At 50.1% G+C, this 12,095-nt stretch overlaps 1 protein-coding gene across 7 annotated transcripts in view; it reads right to left on the bottom strand.

The window, feature by feature from the left end:
• ATP2B4 (ATPase plasma membrane Ca2+ transporting 4) overlaps positions 1-12,095 on the bottom strand; it is a 100,845-nt gene that overhangs the window by 62,379 nt on the left and 26,371 nt on the right. The window lies entirely within an intron of this gene.

Here is a 12,095-nt window from a genome sequence, read left to right as displayed (position 1 = left end):
AGATGTGGTGCCCTCAAGCCCTGGGTCTCAGGGATTCAGAACTTCCCCCTCCTCCTTGGAGCCACCTTGTACTTGACCAAACTAAGTCTATGCATTATTTGTGGTGACAGAGTTGAAGGCAACGTGGGATCCCCTCTCTCACTGATGGGCAGAAAAAATACATGAGCTAGATAATACAGAATATTATGCAACAGTTAGAAACACAGATCAGATGTACACACAATATTGCTGATCTTAAAAACAGTGCTTACTGCAGGTAAAAAAAGGTACTTTGACAAAAACTTGAAACATATGCATCTAAAGCAAAACTATACATTTTAAGGGATATATAAACAAAAAGACACATATCACATTAGAATGCTGCTCACAGGGAGGGAAGGGAAAAGATGTGAGATGTGGGAAACAGTGAGCACAGGAAGGGCCTTGCATGGATCAAGATAATACTGCACCATGAATCCACAGCATGATTGACTCAATAGTCTGCACCTGAAATCGGAAAAAGATAAAACACACTACAATACTGAAGCCTTTCAGACCTGGAGAGACTGTACTGTCTAAGACATGCTATGACAATGAGGACAAAACTTACCAGTTCTGGCCAGATGCCTTCAGATGGCAGGGAGAAGGTCAGGCCCACAGATAGCACAAGCTTTCTCTAAACAGTGATACTGAGAGTTGGCCCAAGGCTGATGATACTCTGTTCCTGATATCTGATCTATTGATCCAGCCCCTGTCAGAGACCCCAGAACCATCAAGATGAAGACAGAAAGTTTCATGACATGGGTTGGGAAACTGAAGCTGAAATGTACCTAGCAGGGTACTGTTACCCTCCTGGATTCATCCTAAAACTAGCATCGATAGATCAAAATGAAAATGGGCAGCCCCTTGGGCCTAGAGCCATAGGGAATATACCCTATTTCCAAATACTGTGAGTCATACTGGCCTGGGCCACTCCTGTGGCTGCCTGTGACTCAGGGCTTGTTGAGGGAGTGTTCACAGAAAGCTGGAGCTCAGGAAACAAAAAATGCCGAGGATGGAACAGCAACCCCCTTCAGTGGATTAAGGAGGACGAGAGCTGAGTTCAGATGGGAGTAACCGTCCCATCCGGAAGGTCTGTTGTCTGATGCAAGGAGTGCTGGCCAGATGGTGGGAAATGCGCAGGATGTGGGTTAGAAGGGCACCTTCCTCTTACACTAAGCAAGGAGCAGCTGCTCGAAACCGGGACAGTTAGGCACTAGGTCAGCAGACAGGAGGCAGAGCCTTGGGCAGCAGCTGTTGCAGACCCAGGACACACACACTCGTGAGCAACAGACTGCCTTTCTTGGGGCTGAGGTGGTTTTTCCACATTTTGGTCCCATGGGAAAAGGGGGGGGTTTGCTAAAGTGGGGGGTTGCTATTTAGCAGCTGGATTGTATCCTGTGTTATTTTTACGAACAAATTTCAGGAAAACCATGCCATGCTCACGGAGAGGGACAGGAGGGTCAGTCTCCCTTGGCTACTGGAGTGGGTCAGCATCTCATTGCTCCTAGATCTCAGGCTCTGATGGAAGCCTCAGGGTGCGAGGGAGGTCACGTGTCATCCACCAGAAGGATGTGCTGTGGGCAGCTGTCCCAGGGGCTCAGGAGGAGAGGAAGCAAAACAACAATCCTGTGTGCCCCGGAGTACCACACTGCCTGGCTGGCACTCCTGTTGCCTCCGTCCGCTTCATGACAGTCTTGCCAGTATAGACAGCCACCCCAGGCCCTGTCTAATCCAGGCCTCTCAGCCCAGCTAGTTCCTGGAAGCTCCAGACAAACGGGCAAGGGCTCCATGCCGAGAAGATGGCATTTATCAGGACAAAGATCCGGGAGCACTCCTGAATAAGTCATCTTACTACCCCAGTTTCACTCTTCTTTGTTTACACATTGTACAGACAGGAGCCCCTAAGTCAGTGCAGGTCTTCAGAAATTGGGCAGATCACACTTTTGTGCACTTGTGCCTTGGAGCAGCAGTTCTGAAACCTGAGTGAGCATCAAGACTCCGGGGAAGTTACAGAGCCCCGGTTTGAGTTCCCTGGGTCTTAGAGCAAATTCCTAATGGCTATCCATTTTACATACAGTAGTGTAGGTTTTCATGTTACTCTCTCCACATTCCACCCTCTCCTTTCTCCTTGACCCGTGGCCGTAAGTCTGTTCTCTATGTCTGTGTTTCCATTGCTTCCCTGCAAATAAATTAAAAGAAAAAAAGACTTCCGGAAGGGTTCCCAGAGTTGCGGGCTCAGGAAGTAGGCAGGCGGGTGTTGAAACACGCTCCCTGACAAGGGGCTGCTGCTGGTCTGGGCACCACACTCGAGAAGGATGCAGAGTTTACAGCCTGGTGAGACTCGCCAGAGACACCAAGGTAAAGCAACCGAGGCTCCCAGCGGAGGCCCAGGCCCAACGCTGTCCTTGGATCCAGGTTGACGGGGAGTCGCAGGAGGCTCTTGTCCCATCTCACCCTCCTTTAGTCCTTCCAGAATGTTGATCTCTGCTTCCGCTCATCTCAGGGCAGCCTCGTTCCCAGAGAGACCCATGATCTTCCCAAGGGAAGCCCCTGTCCTGTGAGTCCTTGAGAAAACAGACTTGAGAGGACCTCCCTGAATAGGCTGCAACAGAAGCCAGGATTTATTTAGACAGTTAAAACAAGCTGCCTCGTGAGGTTCAGAACCCGGACCCCTTTCGGGTTCATGTGCAGCTAAGCACCCTCTGCACTCTGGTGCCGACTTTGCAGGAGTGAGAGATGGGGCAGGGAAAGGGAAGAAACGGGCAGGAAAGACACCCACCCCTCACTTCGGGTTCTCAGGATGTTACCGCTCCTCGGCACATCTGAGGGCTTCCTAGGTGGCAGAGTGGGTTCCTGCCAGTGCAGGAGATGCAGGAGCCTCGGGTTCGATCCCTGGGTCAGGAAGATCCCCTGGAGCAGGAAATGGCAACCCACTCCAGTGTTCTTGCCGGAAGATTCCATGGACAGAGGAGCCTGGAGGGCTACAGCCCACGGGGTTGCAGAGTCCGACACGGCTGCACATCTGGATCCCATGCTGCCTTGGCGCTGCCATTTCCCACGGCCCTGCCACACCTCGGGGGGCCGGGGGGGGGGGCGTGCCCACTGCTCTGAGGCTGAGGCGGTGGCATGGGTGTGGCGGGTGAGCCGCAGCAGCTGCTGTTTTCCAGCTGGGGCGATAGGCTGCTATAAACATTCGCTGAGGTTGCTATGGCAAAGACAGTGTGCAGCCCCACGATGGTGTAGCTATTTATGTGCCTGTAACGGCAGAGTGGCCAGTTTTTTATTATTTTACTTTCAAAGTTTTCCTTTCCCAACCCCCCAAATCTGCTTTAAAAAAAAGGGGGGGGGGGGGGGGAAAGAGCCACTGCAACTTTTCTCAAGAAGGAAAAGAGTATGTTACAGAGTCTGCAAATTTGAACCCACAAGAGAAAGACTGAAGTAAGGAGTATAGTTAGCTCCTTTAAAGAGGGAAATGTAGGCTTCTCGCCACTACATGCCTCTGCCCCAGCTCAACAAGGGGAAGCCCCAATTCTGGGTTTTCTCACCTCTGCACCACTGGCTCTGAGAAGAGACAAAGACGTTTTGTCCTCTGCCTTCCTGTCAAAGCTGGCTCCAGCCAGCAACATTCCTTAGGTTCCCTGTCTCCCCTCCAGCGCCCACCAGATGCAGGTATCATCAGGACCAAGACACGGGGTCGTGGGTAGACAGTCTCAAGGCGATCACCCTCCACTCCCAAGCCCGCCATGGGTGCAGAGCCATCCCACATGGATCCCAGAAACTCCTGGCTGGAGGGCTGTAGGAAATGACCTCTGAGGTACCTCTGAAGGGACACCTGTTTCTGCCACTTGTACAGAGAACTTTCATTCAATTCTCTCTTCTCAGGGAGCTCTGGGGGGAAAGGATACTCCTGTAGAACAAGATTTAAGGTCCAAGTCAGGATGGTAAGGACCTCTCACCAGCACCAAGGAGTCAGCATTCAAGGTTCAGATGCTGGAGGATGATCAAAAGCAAGGTTTATTTATCCTTGGCCACCAGGGCACCAGACACACGGGAAAAGCTTTTGGTAGAAGTAGGGAGTATTTTCTGGCTACTGGATGGGGCAACACAGCCTCCTACCTTCTCCACTCGCCCAGGCAAATGTGAAGTAACAAATACGAACATAGAAATGCGCCATCAGGCATAAGCAGCCCAAGAGGGAGAGAGTGGAAGATTACTGTGTGGTATCTCACACCCACACCCATGCACATACACAACTGAGCTGAAAGTGTGTGCTGACTGATAAATACGCCAGTCACCAGATGGTATCTAAAGAACAGAGAGCCACCTTGCAGAAACAGCTGGTTGGAATACAAAAGATGCTGAAGGATTCTACTGTTCCTCTTTCTCCACCTTATTCTAGTTCCTTTCAGATGGTTACATCCTTAGTAGGAGGAAAAAACCCCACCTGCCGATGGGCATATTAATCGGATTAAAAATAAAGTTAGGGCAGTTTTAACAAGAGCAAATCACACAGACGGTTCGATTCTTTCCATCTCGGACTGTAACAGAATGCCTCCCAGATGGCACTGTGGCTCAGAAAGGCTATCAATGAGAATAGTCCCCAAGGGGAAGAGAGAGGCAGAGGGGAAGCTGCTGCTGATTCCACAAGGGAAGCACCCCCTGCTGCCCCAGGAGAGGTCAAAGTCCTGACTGACAGCCTGGGTTAGCTGATACAATCTTGCGGGGAAAATCAGCAACTTGGGACAGAAATCAGTCTTGGCAGCACCTTGAGGTCAAAGGAGCAGAGCGGGCACGGTCTCTGGGCTTGTCAAACCAGCTGTCACCAGCATCGCACTGTCCCCGCAGGGCAGGAGGAGACGGCCCAACACGGGGCGCCGTCCGGACTGCTGGAGCAGACTGAGGCCGGCAGACTCCAGGGCTCCTGTCAGTGCGTCCCAGCGCACGTACTCAGGCTGAGCAGTGGTTCCTTAGGAGTACATTAAAGACAAAGAAGCCGACATGTCCTAGAACCCCCACGGCAGACTAAGCTCCCAAAAATCTCAGTTATAAAGAGTATTTATTCAAAAGGGCTCAGATGGACACAAGGCCCATTGTTGAACGAGACAACGGGCAGGCAGAGAGGTGAGTCAGCCCAGCTGGTGGTGGTTTATGCGTCTCAAGAGAGAGAAAGTGCAAGGTACTGTGTATTCTTCTGAGAGGGTGGGAAGGGTGTGTCACCTCTCTCTCCCAGCTTGTGCCTCGGTGCCTGACCTAAAACGTGGAGGTCACGACTGAGCGACCCTTCTCTGCTCCCACGTGCTTCTCTTCCCAGGGGAAAGAGAAAGCTGGAAGGCCGGGAAGGAGACCCGAGCCGCACAGAGAAGCCACCGTTCAGTCCCAAGGGCCCACCCTCAGCACAGACCCCGGCCTCCGGCCCCTCGGGGGCTGTGGGGTTGGCGGACTGGAGGCCCATCGCCCTCGCTCTCCAGGACACAGGCCCAGGGTTTTTCTGCTGCGGACAGAAGAGAAACCAGCTGTCACCGCAGGAATCACCCACCCTCTAGGCAGAAGCTGAGATCAACTATACAGAACTCAGGTTCTCCTCACACCCATTCAATTCTAAACTCCCACGCACAGCATTTTAAACATCACTGCCATACCTCCAAAGAAAAACCTGGGAGAACCATGGTGATTGTTTCTTGGGGAGAGGTCTGTAGGAAGTGGCAGAAAAGCATGTTTTCTGGATTATTTCTGAAGCACTGCACTGCCAGAAACTATGGGAAAAACAGCCAGTACCTGTCTCTTTTACCTCCTCATTTTTCTCTCTGCACCTCATTTCTAAGCCTTAATTTTTCACACTTCTGTACATAACTTTCTGCATCTCTCCCTCTCTTCTGCCTGCTTCCTTCTCTCTTTCTCTCTGCCTCGCACCCTCACAACCTATCTATTTATCTGTCTGCCTATCTATCTCCATCTCAAAATCTCTCTCATTCTCTCTTTTCCACATTTCCAGGGGCAATCTAATTGGACAGAATTCCATCCTCCTTACCTGGGTAATTTCTGAAACCAATCACCCCTGCCAAGTCTACATCGACTCAAACAGCAAAGCAGTCTGGGAGCATCCAGAGGCGAAAGGGGCGCTCGCGGGACTGCCACGGCTAGCGCCAGCACAGGGTCAGTCTACCTGTGTCCCTTGGAGAATGGCAGAGACAGGCAGGCTGAACTCTGAGCCAACCGGCATTCTCCCAGACCTACCTGGAGCTCGCCTTGCTAAGTTGAATAAGTAAGTGAAAGTCGTCAGTCATGTCTGACTCTTTGCAACCCCATGGACTGTAATTCTCCCGGCCAGAATACTGGAGTGGGTAGCCTTTCCCTACTCCAGGGGATCTCCCCAACCCAGGGATCGAAGCCAGATCTCCCACACTGCAGGCGGAGTCTTTACCAGCTGAGCTACAAGGGAAGCCCAGCTAAGTCGAATACGTAGCATCCAATCATGCTTGATACAGAGGCAAACACTGAGGACTCAGAAGTGAAGACCCCTAACAGAGACGGTGGGAGAGGAAGGATGTGAGACTATTCCTACGGGTAACAAACCAAAGTCAGGATTTCGTATGCTCAGCCAAGCTCCCAATCCAGTATAGACAGGAAGTGGCCTGATGGAGGAAGAGGCTGGGAGATTAGACAGATGTAAAACACATCGGGGCCACAACTGGAATCTGGCTCCTCTCTGTGCCGCCACAGAAGCTGAAAATTCACAACAGCTAGTCTTACCCAAGTGGCTCCACTGTTTCACTTGAATTGCACTGTGAGTCTATAAAATTGGGGCTGGGAATAGACAGATGGAGGCAAACATTCAGCTCCCTGGTGACACGGTCACCTTCTCCTAGCTCTCCCCACCGCTACACAAGTAAGTATTCAAGGATTCGCAGAGGGAACCCGTGGAGGAGCCGCAAAAGGCTTCCTAACCCAGCAGGGCCAGACTCTGTAAGCATCTCACACTATTTGTCTAACATTTGCCTCAGCAAAAATTTGCTGGAGCATTCTTCCCAGCTTCTCCAGTCTCACATATCCTGGCCAGCTGTTCCAAATCAGTTAAGATCCGTATCAGCAGAGAACAATCCTTTCCAGTGTAGGGGGGAGGTCAGCATCCGCCCTTCAGGGTTTCAGCCCGAACCCTCCCTCTGCAAGCTGCCAAGTCCAAAGAGAAGCCGAGGACAGGCTACCCCGCTTCCCACCCTCCCTCCTCCAACAGCCAGCTCAAGAGGATTCCTTCACGGGGACGTCCCACAGCAGCGAAGCCATGGAAACTTTGCCGTCTAAGGCTGTGGAATTCTTCTACCGGGCTCCTGCAGTTAATCATCACAGCTCCCTGGATGCCCAACTTGGGACTTTAAAAGGTAGCACCAGAGCAAGAAGTACAAACATGTCAAGAGAGAAAAGAAAAAAAGTTGGTGCAAGCTAAAAGATAACCGGCTCAAACCGTTTTCTAAGTAACTGAGTAATTATGAAAAGTGAAAGAAGAAAGAAGCAAATGAAAAACGTGTGGACCACAGCTTCAGGATTCCCAGCTAATGTTGCCTACATTCATACACCAGATCCTAAAGGAAATGTTGCTTCCATTCCTAACCAAAGGGGTTGGTTCGTTTGAAACTTTCTTCTTTTAGCAGAACTGAAAATTCAGAGGCTCCTGTCCCACTTTGGAAAAATGTGTTAGACAGTCCAGAGTTGTGAGTACAAGGCTTTGGAACATTAACTCCCAAGATGGTAGAAGTGGCCTCTTAGGCCAGGTTGCCATGGTTTCTAAGCGACCAAACAGAATATGGCCCTAAAGAGGGGTAGGAGGGTGAACCGCTTTTTTCTTGTTTCAAAAGCCAAGACAGGAGGGGGGTATGGGAAAATGAAGCAAAGTTTACAGAAGGTTACAGGGGGAAGAAAATGGTCAGTCTTCATAGTCCCCATTCTTCCTAGGGAGGGGGTGAAGGCCCTGTTTTTAGGATGATAAGGCACCATGTCGGGGAAAAGTTAAACCTAAGAATTACATAGGAAGATGAGCAACCTCTCTTCTTTATCAAATGCCCAGCCAACCTAACCTAGGAAGCAGGGAGAACACAGGCTGAACACAGGCTCTGGGAAAGGCAAGGCCCTCCGAAGCCCGTGAGTTTCGCCCAGAAGTGACACATAGAGGTTCTGTTCCCCAGAACTGAGACCTACCCCTCTGGTCACTTCCTACACCAGCATCAGTGTACTGCCTCCCCAGGCCCCCGGTCGGGACTCCTGACTCTCATTCCAAAGGACCAGATGGGGCAGAAGAGTGTCGAGTGTCAGAATGCTACCATGTCTTTCCAGCAGGAGCATTCAGCTGAACGGGGCCACCTGACCTAGGAATTCCCTTTCATGCTCGTGACAGCTCTCTGCGTTGTACAAGAACCCCCTGGATGCCTCCTCCAGAGTTCCTGCCAGCTTGACTCACACTGGAGAGGTGGAAAGGACAGAGCTGCCCAGGATCCTCTACACCCAGAAGCGGCGATTGTAGGACCTTTGTAGGTTAAGTACCATGTATGCCCTGCTAGCTTCTCAAATCAGGGTAGGGCCGGGGTTTGACTGGCCACAAACTAGGAGGCAGGTTTATCAGTGAGTGCACTCCAGAGTTAAATTCCTTGCCTTTTCAGGGAGCAAATCCTCTGCGTTTCCTACCAACAACAGCAAACATCTCCCAGAACCCTGGTCCTTCCCCTTTGGGGAAAGCCTAATGGAAATCCCCTCATTTCACACTGAAACTTCCATGAGCCAAACACTCTGCCGGGCACTGGGACAAAAAGACTGCAGTCTATATGGGAAAGCGGGGGATAGATGATGCAAAGAAATCTGCATTAGGCGTCAAATGAAGGGTGGAAATGCCTCCCTTACCCATCCACCTGTGTGTATCCAACACCTCCAAGGTCTGCCCTGCAGGCCAGCTGGCAGCCATCAAGTTGATTCCAGGAAGAGATCACTCACAGAAGCCCTTGCCCCCCAACTGTGGGCCCCCCCCCACACCACATGCAAATAGGAGCTTTCCAGAGCTGCTACATACAGCACACAGGTGTGTGCAGAGTGCCCTGAAAATGAGGAGCCCATGGTGAGCAGGGCACTGGGAGATGAGACACGCCAAGTTTTGCCAGGTGGGTTATGCACCCATGGGCTGGGTTCATCCGAAGGGAGCACCTTGCTAGTATCTTTACAGAGGTGCCTTGCAGGCCGGCAGGGACACTTAACTGTCAACCTGACACGCTGCCTTGGGTCACTAGATTCTAAGAAATACCTAAGGAGGAAAAGCAGAAGTGAACCCGGTGTGATGGAGGCTGCACCCGAAGTGGCCGGCCCGCGGGCCTGGGCCCTGCTGGGCTCGGCCTGGCCCAGAGCTGCCCATGGCCCCAGGCTCCTGCCCCTGGGGGTCTTCCTGAGTGGCACTAGGCTTGCCTCCCCCTCAACCACTCTCTTCCAAATCCACTCTTCCTTAATTTTCCCATCTGAAGAAAGGAGGTAATGAAAGTAACTGATCTCATATTAAGTTGGGAGGTGATTACTTCTTTTGTATCCAAAGGCCCATTGCCTTTGGATGAAGATCAGTTGCATTAAAAAGCTTTAGCAGAATGGAGGCAACAAAGGCACCCCTTTGTCAGGGCTCCCGGTACCTCTGGCTACTCTTCTTAGTACCTGTTCTGGATCCTGGCTCTGTGTACCAGGAAGACACTGATTCTCTCCCTTCACGGATCTCTTCAGAATCTCCAACTTTTGCAGCCATATCTGGGGAGTTTGCTTGAGGTTTTCTGTTAACTGGTGTCAGGAAAACCAAGGAGGAAGGCAGAAAAGTTCTTGAGAGTCAAAGAAGATTGTGGCAAGAACTCATGTCTGCATACTGCTTTATAGTTTCAAAGCACTTTGACGTGATCTGAAACAGCCTCCTAGGATAAGCAGGACTATGGTGGGAAGGGATAGTTAGGGAGTTTGGGATAGACAAGTCCACACTGCTATTACTATATTTAAAATGGATAAACAACAAGGACCTACAGCATAGCACATGGAACTCGGTTCAGTGCTACGTGGTAGCCTGAATGTGAGGGGAGTTTGGGTGGGAATGGACACATGTATATGTTGGGCTGAGCCCCTTCGCTATTCCCCTGAAACTATCACAACATTTTAATTGGCTATGTCCCAACAAAAGTTTAAAATCTAAAAAAAAAAAAAAAAAAAAGATGAACAGGACTGATGATATTCCTTCTACAGATTTTATAACACATGGTCTTAAAGGGGACATGACTCAGTTAGGGCCACACAAGCCCAGGAAGAGCTTGGAAACTAAGACACACTGCACGCTCTAAGTTCCTATTTAAAAAGTGGACAGAAGCCAGAATAAGAGAGGAGAGCAGCCTATATGAAATGATCAGATAACTTTAGGCCCCGCCCAGGACGCTGGAGCCGGGAGATTCCTTCCCTGATGAGCTCAGAGGATTAGCACAGGGGCGCCCACTCCCTGTAACAGGGAACTGTGAGACATGCTGAAGATGCATCACCATCTGAGACAGGGCCACCTCGGGCACACAGACTGTGGTCCCGATGAAGGCTCCAAAGCTCTGGGGCGTCGGGGGCTGTAAGAGGGAAAGCAGCAGAGAAGGCAGAAGAAAACAGGACGGGGGAAGACTCAGAGAAAGGAAGAGAGCCTTCTAAGGGAACCCCCAGGCACAAAAGTCCAAATAAAGAAGACCGGACACGCGTCTCTTCAGAAACCCTGTGATTATTGTGTAGTACACGCAGAAATACTGACCTGCCAAGCAGGAGACAATGACACAGACTGATAAGAAGAAATACACAAAACAAAAATGTACAAAAGCTCAAAAGTATAAACAGGAAAACCATGTAAAACCATGGCTGATTCATGTCAATGTATGACAAAACCCACTACAATATTGTAAAGTAATTAGCCTCCAACTAATAAAAATAAATGGAAAAAAAAAAAAAAAGAACAAACCAAAAAAAAAAAAAACCCAGGAAAACCAAAGCTGCTCTAGAATCTCTAAGCCTGCACCTACAGCACTGAAGATGGAGCACCCCGGGCAAGGTCGGCTCTGTCCCCAGGAAGGCAGCAAAGGCAGGCTGGACGCCCCAGGGGATCCCACTCTCCTTTCCCACGGGCACTTCTGGGTTTGGTGACGTCGGCACATTGAGCACCTGTCAGGAAGAGACTTCTGGAAGGGCGAAACCCAGTAGAGGCTTCAGAGCAGAGTTTACAAACAGCACGCTTAGCTGCACCCTCCCTCACCATCTGGGACAGTGACCCCATCCATGTTCTACTTCAGGGAAAGAAGTTGCTCTCTCCATATTATTGCAAATTATGATGTGCCAAAAGAAAACATTAAAGAAGTCCAAAGATTAAAGAAAAGGGAGCATTCATCAATAGATGAATGGATAAACAAAATGTTGCATATCGAACATTGTATAGATCGATACAAAGAAATATCATTCAGCCTTAAAATGGAATGAAATTCTGATATATGCCACAATATGAATAAAACTTGAAAAAGTTGTGCAAAGTAAAGACGCTAGAAACAGAGGACGAGCATTGCAAGAATCACTTCTGCGAAGCGCCTACTCTAGACAAAGTCATAGAGACAGGAAGTACGTGGGGGCTGCCTAGGCTCAGCTGGGGGTGGGGGGTAGGGTGATGTACACAGATTGCTGTTTAAAGGTACAGTTTTTATTTGGGATGATGAAAAGTTCTGGAAATGGGTAGTGGTGACGGTAGCAAAACAATGTGAGTGCAATAAATACCACTGAATTGGACATTTAAAAATGGTTTAAAAGGGTACATTTCATGTGTATTTTACCATAATAAATTTTTTTAAAAAAGATGAGAAAGCAAACGGAATAGCATTGGTACAAAGAGGTGAGAAGGGAAGTCTAGCTCAGGACTGTGGAACCCACTTGCTGAGGCCACCAGGAGCTCAGCCCCATCTTGGCAGAGGAGGCTGAGGCCCAGTGGCCCAGAGGCCAGCTACCCCAGACTCGCGCGGAGCTGAGAGCCCACGGAGGGTCTAGCACACCAGACAACCCACCAT

Source organism: Cervus elaphus, chromosome 14 (genome assembly GCF_910594005.1).
Source record: "Cervus elaphus chromosome 14, mCerEla1.1, whole genome shotgun sequence".
In the NCBI taxonomy this organism is placed as follows: domain Eukaryota; kingdom Metazoa; phylum Chordata; class Mammalia; order Artiodactyla; family Cervidae; genus Cervus; species Cervus elaphus.
Note: the sequence above shows the minus strand (reverse complement) of the source record. Positions and strands in the feature narration are given on the sequence as shown.